This window comes from Nilaparvata lugens, chromosome X (assembly GCF_014356525.2).
Source record: "Nilaparvata lugens isolate BPH chromosome X, ASM1435652v1, whole genome shotgun sequence".
Taxonomy (NCBI): Eukaryota; Metazoa; Arthropoda; class Insecta; order Hemiptera; family Delphacidae; genus Nilaparvata; species Nilaparvata lugens.
Window position 1 is genome coordinate 29,178,189 of NC_052518.1, and position 11,925 is coordinate 29,190,113.

The following is an 11,925-nucleotide window of genomic DNA, read 5'->3' on the forward strand; positions in this document are numbered from 1 at the left end:
GCCATTTTGTTATTTTAACTTACAATTTGTTTTCTAATAGGAATAGGAACTTTGCACAATGATTTGTGACTAGATAGATCTACAAAAGAATAAATTATGACAATTTTTCGAATTCATAAAACACAATGGCGGTCGTTTAAATTTTATTTATTCTGACCGACCTACAGCTGAATAACGTGTGCAGGAGGTTGATAGACTAGTTAGAGAATAAAAAAATTCCCAGATCTACAAGTTTATTGCAGCTAAGGTTTATTGCATTTCGACAACACAATCACAATATTGTTTGGAATAATTCATCTTTGCCAAACATGACCTATTATTTTTTTTAAATACACCGCCTAATATTCAAATTTATTCCAAGTTTCAATCGATGCCTATCGTACAGTATATGACAATGATAAATGATATGCACAAGAAAGTATACTGAACTTGAATTAAAACGTTGAATACTACAAACTGTTACTACATTCTATAATAAACATTTTCCAACAGCCTTATGACAGTTCCTCATATAATATTTTATTCTAATTCAAATTACTAGAATATTATTGAATTATACGGAATACGAATTGATTTGTACAAGAAGTATTCATCCAGTTAGGTGTATACTCAATGACAAAAATATACAAGAGTATACAGAATGAATGATAATTACTCAAGAACTGTATCATATAAGATTATATCATATAAGATATAATAATCTTTCATGTATCATATCAGATACCTGATTGTGTTAATAGGATATTATTCAATTCTGATTATGATCTAACATAAAATTGGTGAAATTCTTATAACTATGTTAGTTTTGAAAGATTGATTTGAAACTTCATGTGTGTGTTAATAGTATGAAGGGAATCGTTCATGATTTTTTGTAGAATTTTCCTACGTCCCATCCTCACTCCTAAACCGAAAACATATTATGGTAGTTCTGATGGTATATGAGAGAGGATTCAAAAGTCGCGCTTCTGAGTAGACCAATAGTGTTGTTCCGCGGGCGATTTAATCCAATCCTGTTCCTTGCCGCGAAGCAAAGAGAATAGCGCGACTTTTGAATTTTCTCGTATGTAGCATCAGAACTACCATGTTTTTTTGGTTTGGGACGGAGAAGGGAACGTAGGGAAATTCTACAAAAAATCATGAACGTTTCCCTTCATACAATTAACACACCCATGGAGTTTCAAATCAATCTATTCAAAACTAACATAGTTATAAGAATTTCACCAATTTTATGTTAGATCATAATCAGAATTGAATAATATCCAACCTTCTGACCTGGACATTAAACTGATTTTCAAGTTTTCATTTTATTTTTCTTAAAAAATGATTATTCAATGATATTTTAGCTTTTCAGAACTTGGTACTGTATCATATTTTTGACGAGTTTCTTCATACCTTCATACCTAGTTTCACATTTTTTTGAAAAACACCTTCCCTGAAGGGGCGGCAAGTGACCTGGTTACCTACAACCCTTCCACCCCGCTGACGGCGTGATTATTGAGCCCAAAATTGAAAGTTGTATCACATGATAGCTGAAGTTTTGTTCCATCGATTTCTATTGCATTTTTCTGGAATACCCTTTCCCTGGGGGCGGCAGACCTGGTTACCTACAACCCTTCCCCACCGATCTGGTGTTATGCGCAAAAAAGCTCTCAGTTTGGTCGTGCTAGTGGGGTTATGTTACTAGGTATTAATAAAACCTCAGATTTCAGAGATAAGTTGAATTTTAAAAATATTGATAATATAATTATGAAAGCGATTGTTATAAAATTAGATAATTCTGTTTTCCTAAATGTATTGCCTGTATATCAACTGTAATAACTGGGAAAGAGATTTTCAAGAGATGAACAATGTATTGCTGCAAAACTCAGATGAGGGATTTCTAGTGATAGGAGATAAAAACGTTCGAATCGGTAAAGAACAGAAGATGTCTAGTTATGTAGGTCGGACTGTGTATAGTGGGTTAAGTAGTGGAAGAAATTCAAAAGATACTATAGTTAACAGTAGGGGGCGTAGATACTTAGATATGTGTACAGAATTGGGATTTATTATATTAAATGGAAGAATGGAGGGCGATCTAGAAGGAGAAATGACGTTTATTGGAGCAATGGGCAATTCTCTAAATGATATTGCAGCTATTAATTTAGATTATTTAAATTATGTAGCTGATTTTAAAGTAGTTCCTCAGGCTTTTTCTGACCATTTGCCTATCGAAGTTGTATTGAATGTAGGTAAGAAAACAGTTGATAAGTATCAATGTTTACCGTTACTGCCAAAATTGGCTTGGAATAAAGTTATCGGAGAAAAATATAAAGATAAGATCTCCGTCCAAAGTAGTAGCGCTATAAATGGCAGTCTCACAGAAGCAAGTTCCCACTGGAACAAGGTGTTTCACAGAAGCAATGTCAGTGTCATAGAGACAAGGTAGCGAATGTAGGAAGAAGTTAGGCGTGTTGCCTACATCTGAACTTGAAGGCACTCCATTATTTGTTCTAGTAAATTGAATGTCTGCTGTTTTTTAATCATGCAGGTATATGATTATGATTGAAGGTTTATCATATAAGATAGGGATGGGTTGGTAACCTATTAGAATCAGATAGAAGATAACTTAAATAAATAAATAAATTGAGTTCTATGCAAATGTAATATATTTCTACCAAACTCCAAGATAACTATTCCAATATATCTAATACGTATACATATAACCTTCAACCCGAAAGAATAATCAATATGAATATGAAATGGAATATATAAAAGCCAAATAGCCTACCACTGACCTATTCATCACCGCTTCTTAAAAACCACATGGCCAAAATGGTTTTTCATTATAATTCCTTCTTTCGTAATAAATTGTTTATGCTTTTGTACTCCTGAGCGAAGCTCGGTCCCCATATTATGAGCTAATCATCTCTTCTTTTTCCGAGCTGCGGTCTCGAATTGTAAATTCAAATTGATATAATATTAACTCCAGACAGTCACAGAGTAAAGCTGCGTCAACACCAATAGATTCTATAGATTCTATTAGATTGAACATAACTTATCATACACATGATGAACATATGTGTTTTTCATGTGCCGTTCAATCTATAATAATCTGTGAGGATTAAGTTATTAACATTTCGTTAATAACTTTGGTGTAAACGCAGCTTTAGATGCCAAGATTTATCATGGCGTTCCGAGTTACGGATGATAATGTCAATGAAAAACTTCATTTTCCTCATAAAATCTTTCCCATAAAAAATTTAACAGATTGTTGTTCTACAAGCGTCTCTACATGTTACAAAATGAAAATCCCAGTGAAAAACAAAAAGTGCCACTTGATAATTCCCAAATCATCTTTTTAATCGTAGCTCTGATTCAACTGAGCAATAACTTTCTGAACTTACTGAGTTAATAAAGTAACATTTAAAATTATCATAAGCGCAATGGGACTTGGGATTCCATCAATTCAGAATAAGTATTATACCGGTATTCATTTTTACAGGATTGAAGTAGTGCAACATTTAGATTAGCACACCAATAGATTTTATTTGTAGCGGAGTGAGTTCATTACTTTCATATCAAAGTTCTACTTTTTCCATTATGATATAGTACGACTACTGCAAAACAATGTCTGGTAGCCCTGGTAATGTAATGTAATGTAATGTAATGTAATGTAATGTAATGTATGGTTGATTGGAAGTCTCCAACCAGCCTGATCAGATTTCTTAGTGGGGCCATTGGCAAACATTTTATAAAAGCGCTGATATTATTACAATGACTTTATTCCTAGTAGATAGCATTTCTAGTAGATGGCTGAATATTCTCGTTACCACATTGCAAAGGATGTTCAGTGAGGTCTACTGTTATCTGGACTACTAGAGTATTGTAACTCCTAATGTCAGATTGAGTAAGAGCTTGAAATTTATTCCTATCTAGTGTACTCCATGTTCAATAATCTGCCTTTATCTTATATTAGAAGAAACTTGCCTCTGAATAAATTAAAAAACGCACTAAATGTAATTCTGAATGAAAATGCTTATTGTTCCGTAAATTAATTTTCAAATTGTTGAAAATATGATATTCAGTGCTGTGAGTTTATAAATAGTTTATGTCTTTTTTCAATGTATGACTTAATTTATTCAATTGTACTGGGTGATGATAATTATGACTTGATAAGACTGATTTGATGAATGATAACACTATTCATAAGATGACTGACTACTAGATGTTATGAATTGAATTGCTCATTTATTGTATAACAGACTATAAGATGAATCCTTTAGACAAGGCCAATTCGCCTAATCTACATCCAAATTGTTTGTATTTATCGGTCAATATATTTCTTATTCCTAGACGCCAGCTAAGAAAGGGGTTTCAATTTTCGTAGAATAAGCACGTAATTCAAAACTGTATGTTTTTCAAAAATTGTTGTGATTTCAAATTCAAATTTCGTTTATCACACACATAGGCTATACGAGAATTAAGAATTAATGAGAAAGTGTCCCGGAATAAGGTTTATGATTTTTGTTCTTCTGTATTTATACTAAGTGACATATTTATCAGTGATGGCTCTTAAACTGTAGGTTTATTCTTAAATAACGAGTTTGGAGCACCAGAAAAGTGGGATTATATTTTATTATAATAAATATTCAAAATTACGTTTCCAACCCACAATTATCGTCTTATTGTCATGTCCTTAAAGTTACTGTAAACCATATCGGTTGGGACTAATCAAGGTTTATTTAGGGTGGTTTTAATTATTAGTTTATGTGTTACAAATAGTTCACCTAGATTTAGATGGCAATTGAAACATTATTGATCTAACTAAAGCATGATATTAGTGTCAAAGACAGAAATCTGCGTTTTAATTCATTATCATGTGAGAGAGAGAGAGTGAGAGTGAGAGAGAGTGAGCCCGAAGGAAAGGGTATGTGTAAGAGAGTGATGTGGTTGAGTGGGAGTGACAGAGTTCGATATATTATATGCTATATGGTGGGTGAGGAATAATAGTGTGTCCCTTCACTACCTCCGTAAACATCGTACTACCTCGTGTTTACGGAGGTAGTGGTCCCTTACGCTACACTCACAGATATATATATATATATATATATATATATATATATATATATATATATATATATATATATATATATATATATAGTACATAAACCATATCCATAGATTTTGGAAGCGGCATGCTATCTTTTCAATCTTTTGAAACAGCATTTATTGTCTAAGGTTGGTGAAAGAAGTTTTCTGCATTCCATAACAACAATCTGCAGACTGACGTCTCGGGTATTAGAACCAAAAGGCCTTGCTTTATAGAACTATAAATACTCATTCAGTATTACAATGCCTTGCTTCCATGAAACAAAGCAAATGTTTCCCGTTAGGTACTTCTGGAAAGCCCGGTCAATTTGTCATCGGTGGTGTCCAGGTAGAACTACCCTGCTCATAGACTATGTTCACTGAAGCGTAAAACCAAAGTTAACCAAATGCTTCTATTTCTAAAAATTCTATTGCCAGGTATAAAGTACTGCACTTTGGCGGCAGGAAGAAGATGAACAATAATAAGGAGAAAAATATAGATAGGAGAAGATTATAACCGTTGAGTACACTATTTTATCTATAACCACTCTTTTGACGAATTGAAAACTTATAAATTACTGGTGGTACTCCCATACAGTAACAGTCAGGGGTGTATTCAAATACTGTTGGATAACATCTTTCCAATATTGTTACATTCATGTAGAAGTATATAATCTGTTCTTTCTTACATTGATATCACTTATGTATAAGTTACTGCAGAATCAAAATTATTTTATATTGACTGAACAATTAAAAGTCACATTGAAATAGTTATTTTGGAGTTTGGTGGAAATAATACATTTACATGGAACTCAATTTATTTATTAAAGGCAATCTATAATTCTAATAGGTTCTGGTAACACATAATGATAAAATAGGTGTTCAATGAACTAATGAAGCCTAACAACTTTAAATATATTTCAAATTATTTAAAATTAAATTGATTCTACCTCGGTGCAAGTCAGCTTCACATTTGTACATGTATCATTGTATCGAATTATTAAATATTTGATGATTTTGGTAAAACAACATTTTAATCCTGGACTAGTAGTTCTATGAACAGTAGACCTCGCGCAGTTATAAAACACAGCCTCGTCTCATACTGTCCATAAGAGTAAATCCTGTTTGTATGTTGTGTCGGCAAGATGTCGGTGTGAAAACGGCTAATGGCTGTTGGGGTTAGTGTATCAAAAATATGCTAACATCAAAATCTAATCTCCTTCAACAGGTCAGACCGAGTTGAAAGCAGATAAAGGTCGAGAGAAAATACTATGTTTTCTTTCCGTTATTAATTGCATGTGTCATTGCATGCAATGAATAGTCAACACGACAGCTGATTTTTTACTAAGTTACATTGATATATCAATTGCATGCGTTATTGCATGCAATTAAAAATCCACTCAACAGCTGAATTATTATGGATGATTCTATTCTGATTTTTACTGTAATATTGGCGTTCGAAGGAGACTTTACCTATTGTATTAACCTTAAAATGCAAAATTTTCAAAAAACCTTGTATATACGTCGAGGCACAATTTAAAAAGAAATATACCTGTCAAATTTCATGGTAATCTATTGCTGCGTTTCGCCGTAATTGCGGAACATATAAACATAAAGAGAAATGCAAAGCCGTTGACTTGAATCTTAGAACTCATTTCGCTCGGTCAATAAATCGAAATTTTAAGAAACCACAAATATCCTGGATGAAAAGGGGAATCAATTGTTATGTATAGATTTGAATCTGAATGTCTAGGATCCACTAAAAAGTCTACTAAATTCATCATTTTTTCTCCACAGGAGAAACGTTTAAAGCTGGCTTCAAATGATGTCACCACATTATTAACATATGTAAATTATATATTTATATATGTATGTCACGTGGATTGAAGGAGCGTTGTTTGTGACGTTGTTTGTTGATTGAAGGAAGATTCTATTTTACTATTTAAATAAATCATAATGTAATATTTACTTATCCACTTCGAGATTTACATAGTGATAATAAGTAGGAAATGAAATGTATAGCAAACACTTCAGTTGCTATGTAGGCCTACTGTATTGTATTCTGTAGTGTCTTATTTTTTACTAAAGTGATGAAGTATCAGAAAATACTATCATTCAGCATTGTTATGTATTATTTTCAATGTCATTTTTTTCTCTTTCTTTTCAATAATTTAAAATTTGTTATTATTTTAAATAAGTAGATAACTTAACTATTGTTTGTTTTTAATCATATTATTTGTATTTATTTTTTTCGTATTGTTATAATACTTGATAGAGAGTTGAGTGTAAGAGAGGGTCGACTGCGCCCTAACTTCGCTTTCTAAGAAAAATAAAGGCAGTCATTCTATTCTATTCATGTCACCATAATATATATGTATATATATTAAAAAACAGATGACATCCCATTTATTAGAGCAAATGGAATGCCTTCATCTTCATGTGTAGGCAACACACCACACCAACCTTGTTCCTGTGAGACTGACCTTGTCTCTGTGACACTACACTTGTTCGAATGGGACTCTACCCCTCTTCTTGTTCCACTGACACTACTTGTTCCAGTGAAACAGACCTTGTCTCTGTGAGACTCACCTTGTCTCTGTGAGACTCACCTTGTCTCTGTGAGACTCAACTTGTCTCTGTGGGAACTTGTTCCTGTGAGACTGCCATTTATAAAACTACTTGTTCCTATGAAACTTGTCTCTGTGACACTAATATCGTTCAAAAACACTACTTGTCTCTGTGAGAACTTGTCTCTGTGATACGGACTCGCCAGTGGGACTCCAGTACATGATAAACAATTTAGAGCGTTACTGTGGAAGGTGGAATTTAAGAGTTAATTTAGATAAGTCAAAAGTAATGGTTTTTAGGAACAGGGGGAAAATGGCTAGGAGCGAGAAATGGACATATAAAAGTGAGCAGATAGAGTGTGTCAACAGGTATAAATATCTGGGGGTAGTTCTAACTCCAACCTTGAATTTTGAAGCTCAAGTGAGTGATAAATTAGACAAGGCAAAATTAGCATTGAATGTGGCATGGAAAGGTATTTTAAATAGTAGTAGTGTAGATTTTTCAGCCAAATGTAAGTTGTTCAAAGCTTGTGCAAGGGCGATCTTGTGTTACGGAGCACAGGTGTGGGGTTTTAGACAATATGATAGTGTAGAAAAGTTGCAGCGCCTTTTCATCAAGAAGATTTTTGCACTTCCAATAAATACACCAAATTATATGTTGTTTATTGAAACTCAACTAACACCTCTATTCAAATATTGCCTTAGACTCCATTACAATTATATTCTAAGAGTTATGAAAATGAAAGATGAAAGGCTCCCTAAATTCCTGGCTCAACAAGTTATTCAAAAGAAATGTTTCTGGTTCAAAGAGTGGAAGAAATTAAGTAATTAAATTGGTATAAATTATGAGTACGAAGTTAATTGGGATGACTCATTTAAAAGAATAATCACAGGTTTGAACAAGATGCATAGGGAAATTTTTTTGCGGGATGCTCAAGATGGGCGTTTCCACACATGGTACAAAACTCTCAATTTGGAACTGGGTGACAAAAATTATAATTATGAAATGTGGGTCATGAGGTGGATACTTAAAGCAAGGGGTGAACTGATCCATTTAAACTACAAGCCATGGGTTGCTGATGGGAATTATGTTTGCTCCATGTGTAATCTGAAAGAAATTGAGGATATTTATCATTTCATAGCTCGATGTCCTTGTTTAAGAGAATGGAGAAGAAAATGGTTTGGAATTGGGGAGCTATCAAGGGATGATTTCGTTTCTTTTATGAATGGAAGAGATTGTGTAGGGTTGGCCTCCTAAAAACTGTAGAGATGCCTGGCGTTATAGGCGATTACTTACACAGGAGTTTAACTGGTAACTTAGTATAATAAATTGAAACTTATTTATTGAATCTGAGATGGGTAGAAGTATCGTGTTATAATATAATACAATATAGGTTATTCGAATATTCTCAGGAGGACATCATAGGAAGACGAAATGAAAGGGAATATTAATTCTATGTTATGATTTCCCAACTGCTGACAGTTATTATCATAATATAAAAAGTATAGCTTTCTTTTTATAAAATTAATGGATTTTGTTTAGAATGTAGGTTACTATTAAAACTAATTTATGGAATATTCACTTTATTGAATTCAACATTACTGATTTATTTTGTTTCTAAGGTTGTTTTTTCTGTTTTTGTTTCACTATTTAAAAGAACATTCTGCATAGCTTTGATTTATGTAATAATAGTATTATTGGGTTTTACCGACTTTCCGGCTGACGATTGTTTAATCAAGCCCTATAAATGTGTGTTTTCTCATTCATTGTATGTTGCAAATTTGAAGATTAAAGCATTATTTCTATTCTATTCTATTCTAACTTGTGTGCTGAAAGAAAAAGAGCTGGGAGGAATGAGAAAATGAGAACAATAATAATAAAAATTAGTTTTATGAAACGGTGGCTGTTGAGAGGGGAGGGTACATCACAAGATGTTTGTACTCATTTCAACTGGTTTTATTTCAGTAAAAATCAGCTGGAAGTTTCAAGTGAGAATGCTATAGTGAGGTCCACGTTATAATGGCAGTGTAGGAAGATAGGAGAAAAGGGTTGCCAGATCTCAGCCTTGCCACCCAAACAGCTGATACAGGTTTATCTGATGAATTTAACTGTTCATTATTGTTGAAAATAGTTAATCATATTTTATTTGTAAAGAGAAAATATTTATTAAGGATGTTATAATTTTCATGATTGAGATATTTTGTAAATTAGTTGCATTTCTACCCTGTTGATAAATGATGTGGCAACATCACAATGCGTGAAAGAGACAGCGTCATCTGTTTTGTTGAACGATAGACAAGGATAGCAACACCATTGCAAATCACACACTGCCATTAAAACGTGGACCTCACTATAGTGCGTGAATGCTGATTGCATTTGTGAGAATGCGCGCGCAACAATCTAGAATGAGAGAGATTGATGAGAAGAGAGTCGACTGTGCGTGTGAAGTATGACACTGTGCCGTCAAGCGATGGTCCATCTCCGCATAGACTATCTCTCTCTTTACTTACTGCACTGTGCTCTCTCATACTTTCGCCTATGGTTCATCTGTACATAGCGCAAACTGGTTTTCTTTCAGTAAAAATCAGCTGGAAGTTTCAAGTGGGAATGCGAGTGCGTGAATGCTGATTGCATTTGTGAGAATGCGCGCGCAACAATCTAGAATGAGAGAGATTGATGAGAAGGGAGTCGACTGTGCGTGTGATGTATGACACTGTGACGTCAAGCGATGGTCCATCTCCGCATAGACTATCTCTCTCTTCACTAGCTGCACTGTGCTCTCTCATGCTTTTGCCTATGGTACATCTGTACATAGCGGGCGATCTGCGCATACTACACCGCTGTATTGTTACGGTGGGAGTGGTGGGGATGGGTGACCTTGAACGCTGGCCGGTGTAGTATGCGCAGATCGCCTGCTATGTACAGATGTACCATAGGCGAAAGCATGAGAGAGCACAGTGCAGCTAGTGAAGAGAGAGATAGTCTATGCGGAGATGGACCATCGCTTGACGTCACAGTGTCATATGTCACACGCACAGTCGACTCCCTTCTCATCAATCTCTCTCATTCTAGACTGTTGCGCGCGCATTCTTTTGCCTATGGTACATCTGTACATAGCGGGCGATCTGCGCATACTACACCGCTGTATTGTTACGGTGGGAGTGGTGGGGATGGGCGACCTTGAACGCTGGCCGGTGTAGTATGCGCAGATCGCCTGTTATGTACAGATGTACCATAGGCGAAAGCATGAGAGAGCACAGTGCAGTAAGTAAAGAGAGAGATAGCCTATGCGGAGATGGACCATAACTGACATCACAGTTTCATACGTCACACACACAGTCGACTCCCTTCTCATCCTTCTCCCTCGTCCTAGACTCTCACAAAAATGCAATCAGCATTCACACACTATAGTGAGGTCCACGTTTTAATGGCAGTGTGTGATTTGCAATAGTGTTGCTATCCTTGTCTATCATTCAACAAAACAGATTGCGCTATCTCTTTCACGCATATCGATGTTGCCACATCATTTATCAACAGGGTAGAAATGCAACTAATTTACAAAATATCTCAATCATGAAAATTATAACATCCTTAATAAATATTTTCTCTTTACAAATAAAATATGATTAACTATTTTCAACAATAATGAACAGTTAAATTCATCAGATAAACCTGTATCAGCTGCTTGGGTGGCAAGGCTGAGATCTGGCAACCCTTTTCTCCTATCTTCCTACACTGCTATTATAATGTGGACCTCACTAAAGCATTCTCACTTGAAACTTCCAGCTGATTTTTACTGAAATAAAACCAGTTTAAATGAGTACAAACATCTTGTGATGTATCTGCACCCTCCCCTCTCAACAGCCACCGTTTCATAAAACTAATTTTTATTATTATTGTTCTCACTCACTCATTCCTCCCAGCTCTTTTTCTTTCAGCACACAAGTTAGAATAGAATAGAATATAATATAATAGAATAGAAATAATGCTTTAATCTTCAAATTTGCAACATACAAGGAATGAGAAAACACACATTTAAACGGCTTGATTAAACAATCGTCAGCCGGAAAGTCGATAAATCCAATAATACTATTATTACATAAATCAAAGCTATGCAGAATGTTCTCTTAAATAGTGAAACAAAAACAGAAAAAAACAACCTTAGAAACAAAATAAATCAATAATGTTGAATTCAATAAAGTGAATATTCCATAAATTAGTTTTAATAGTAACCTACATTCTAAACAAAATCCATTAATTTTATAAAAAAAAAGCTATACATTTTATATT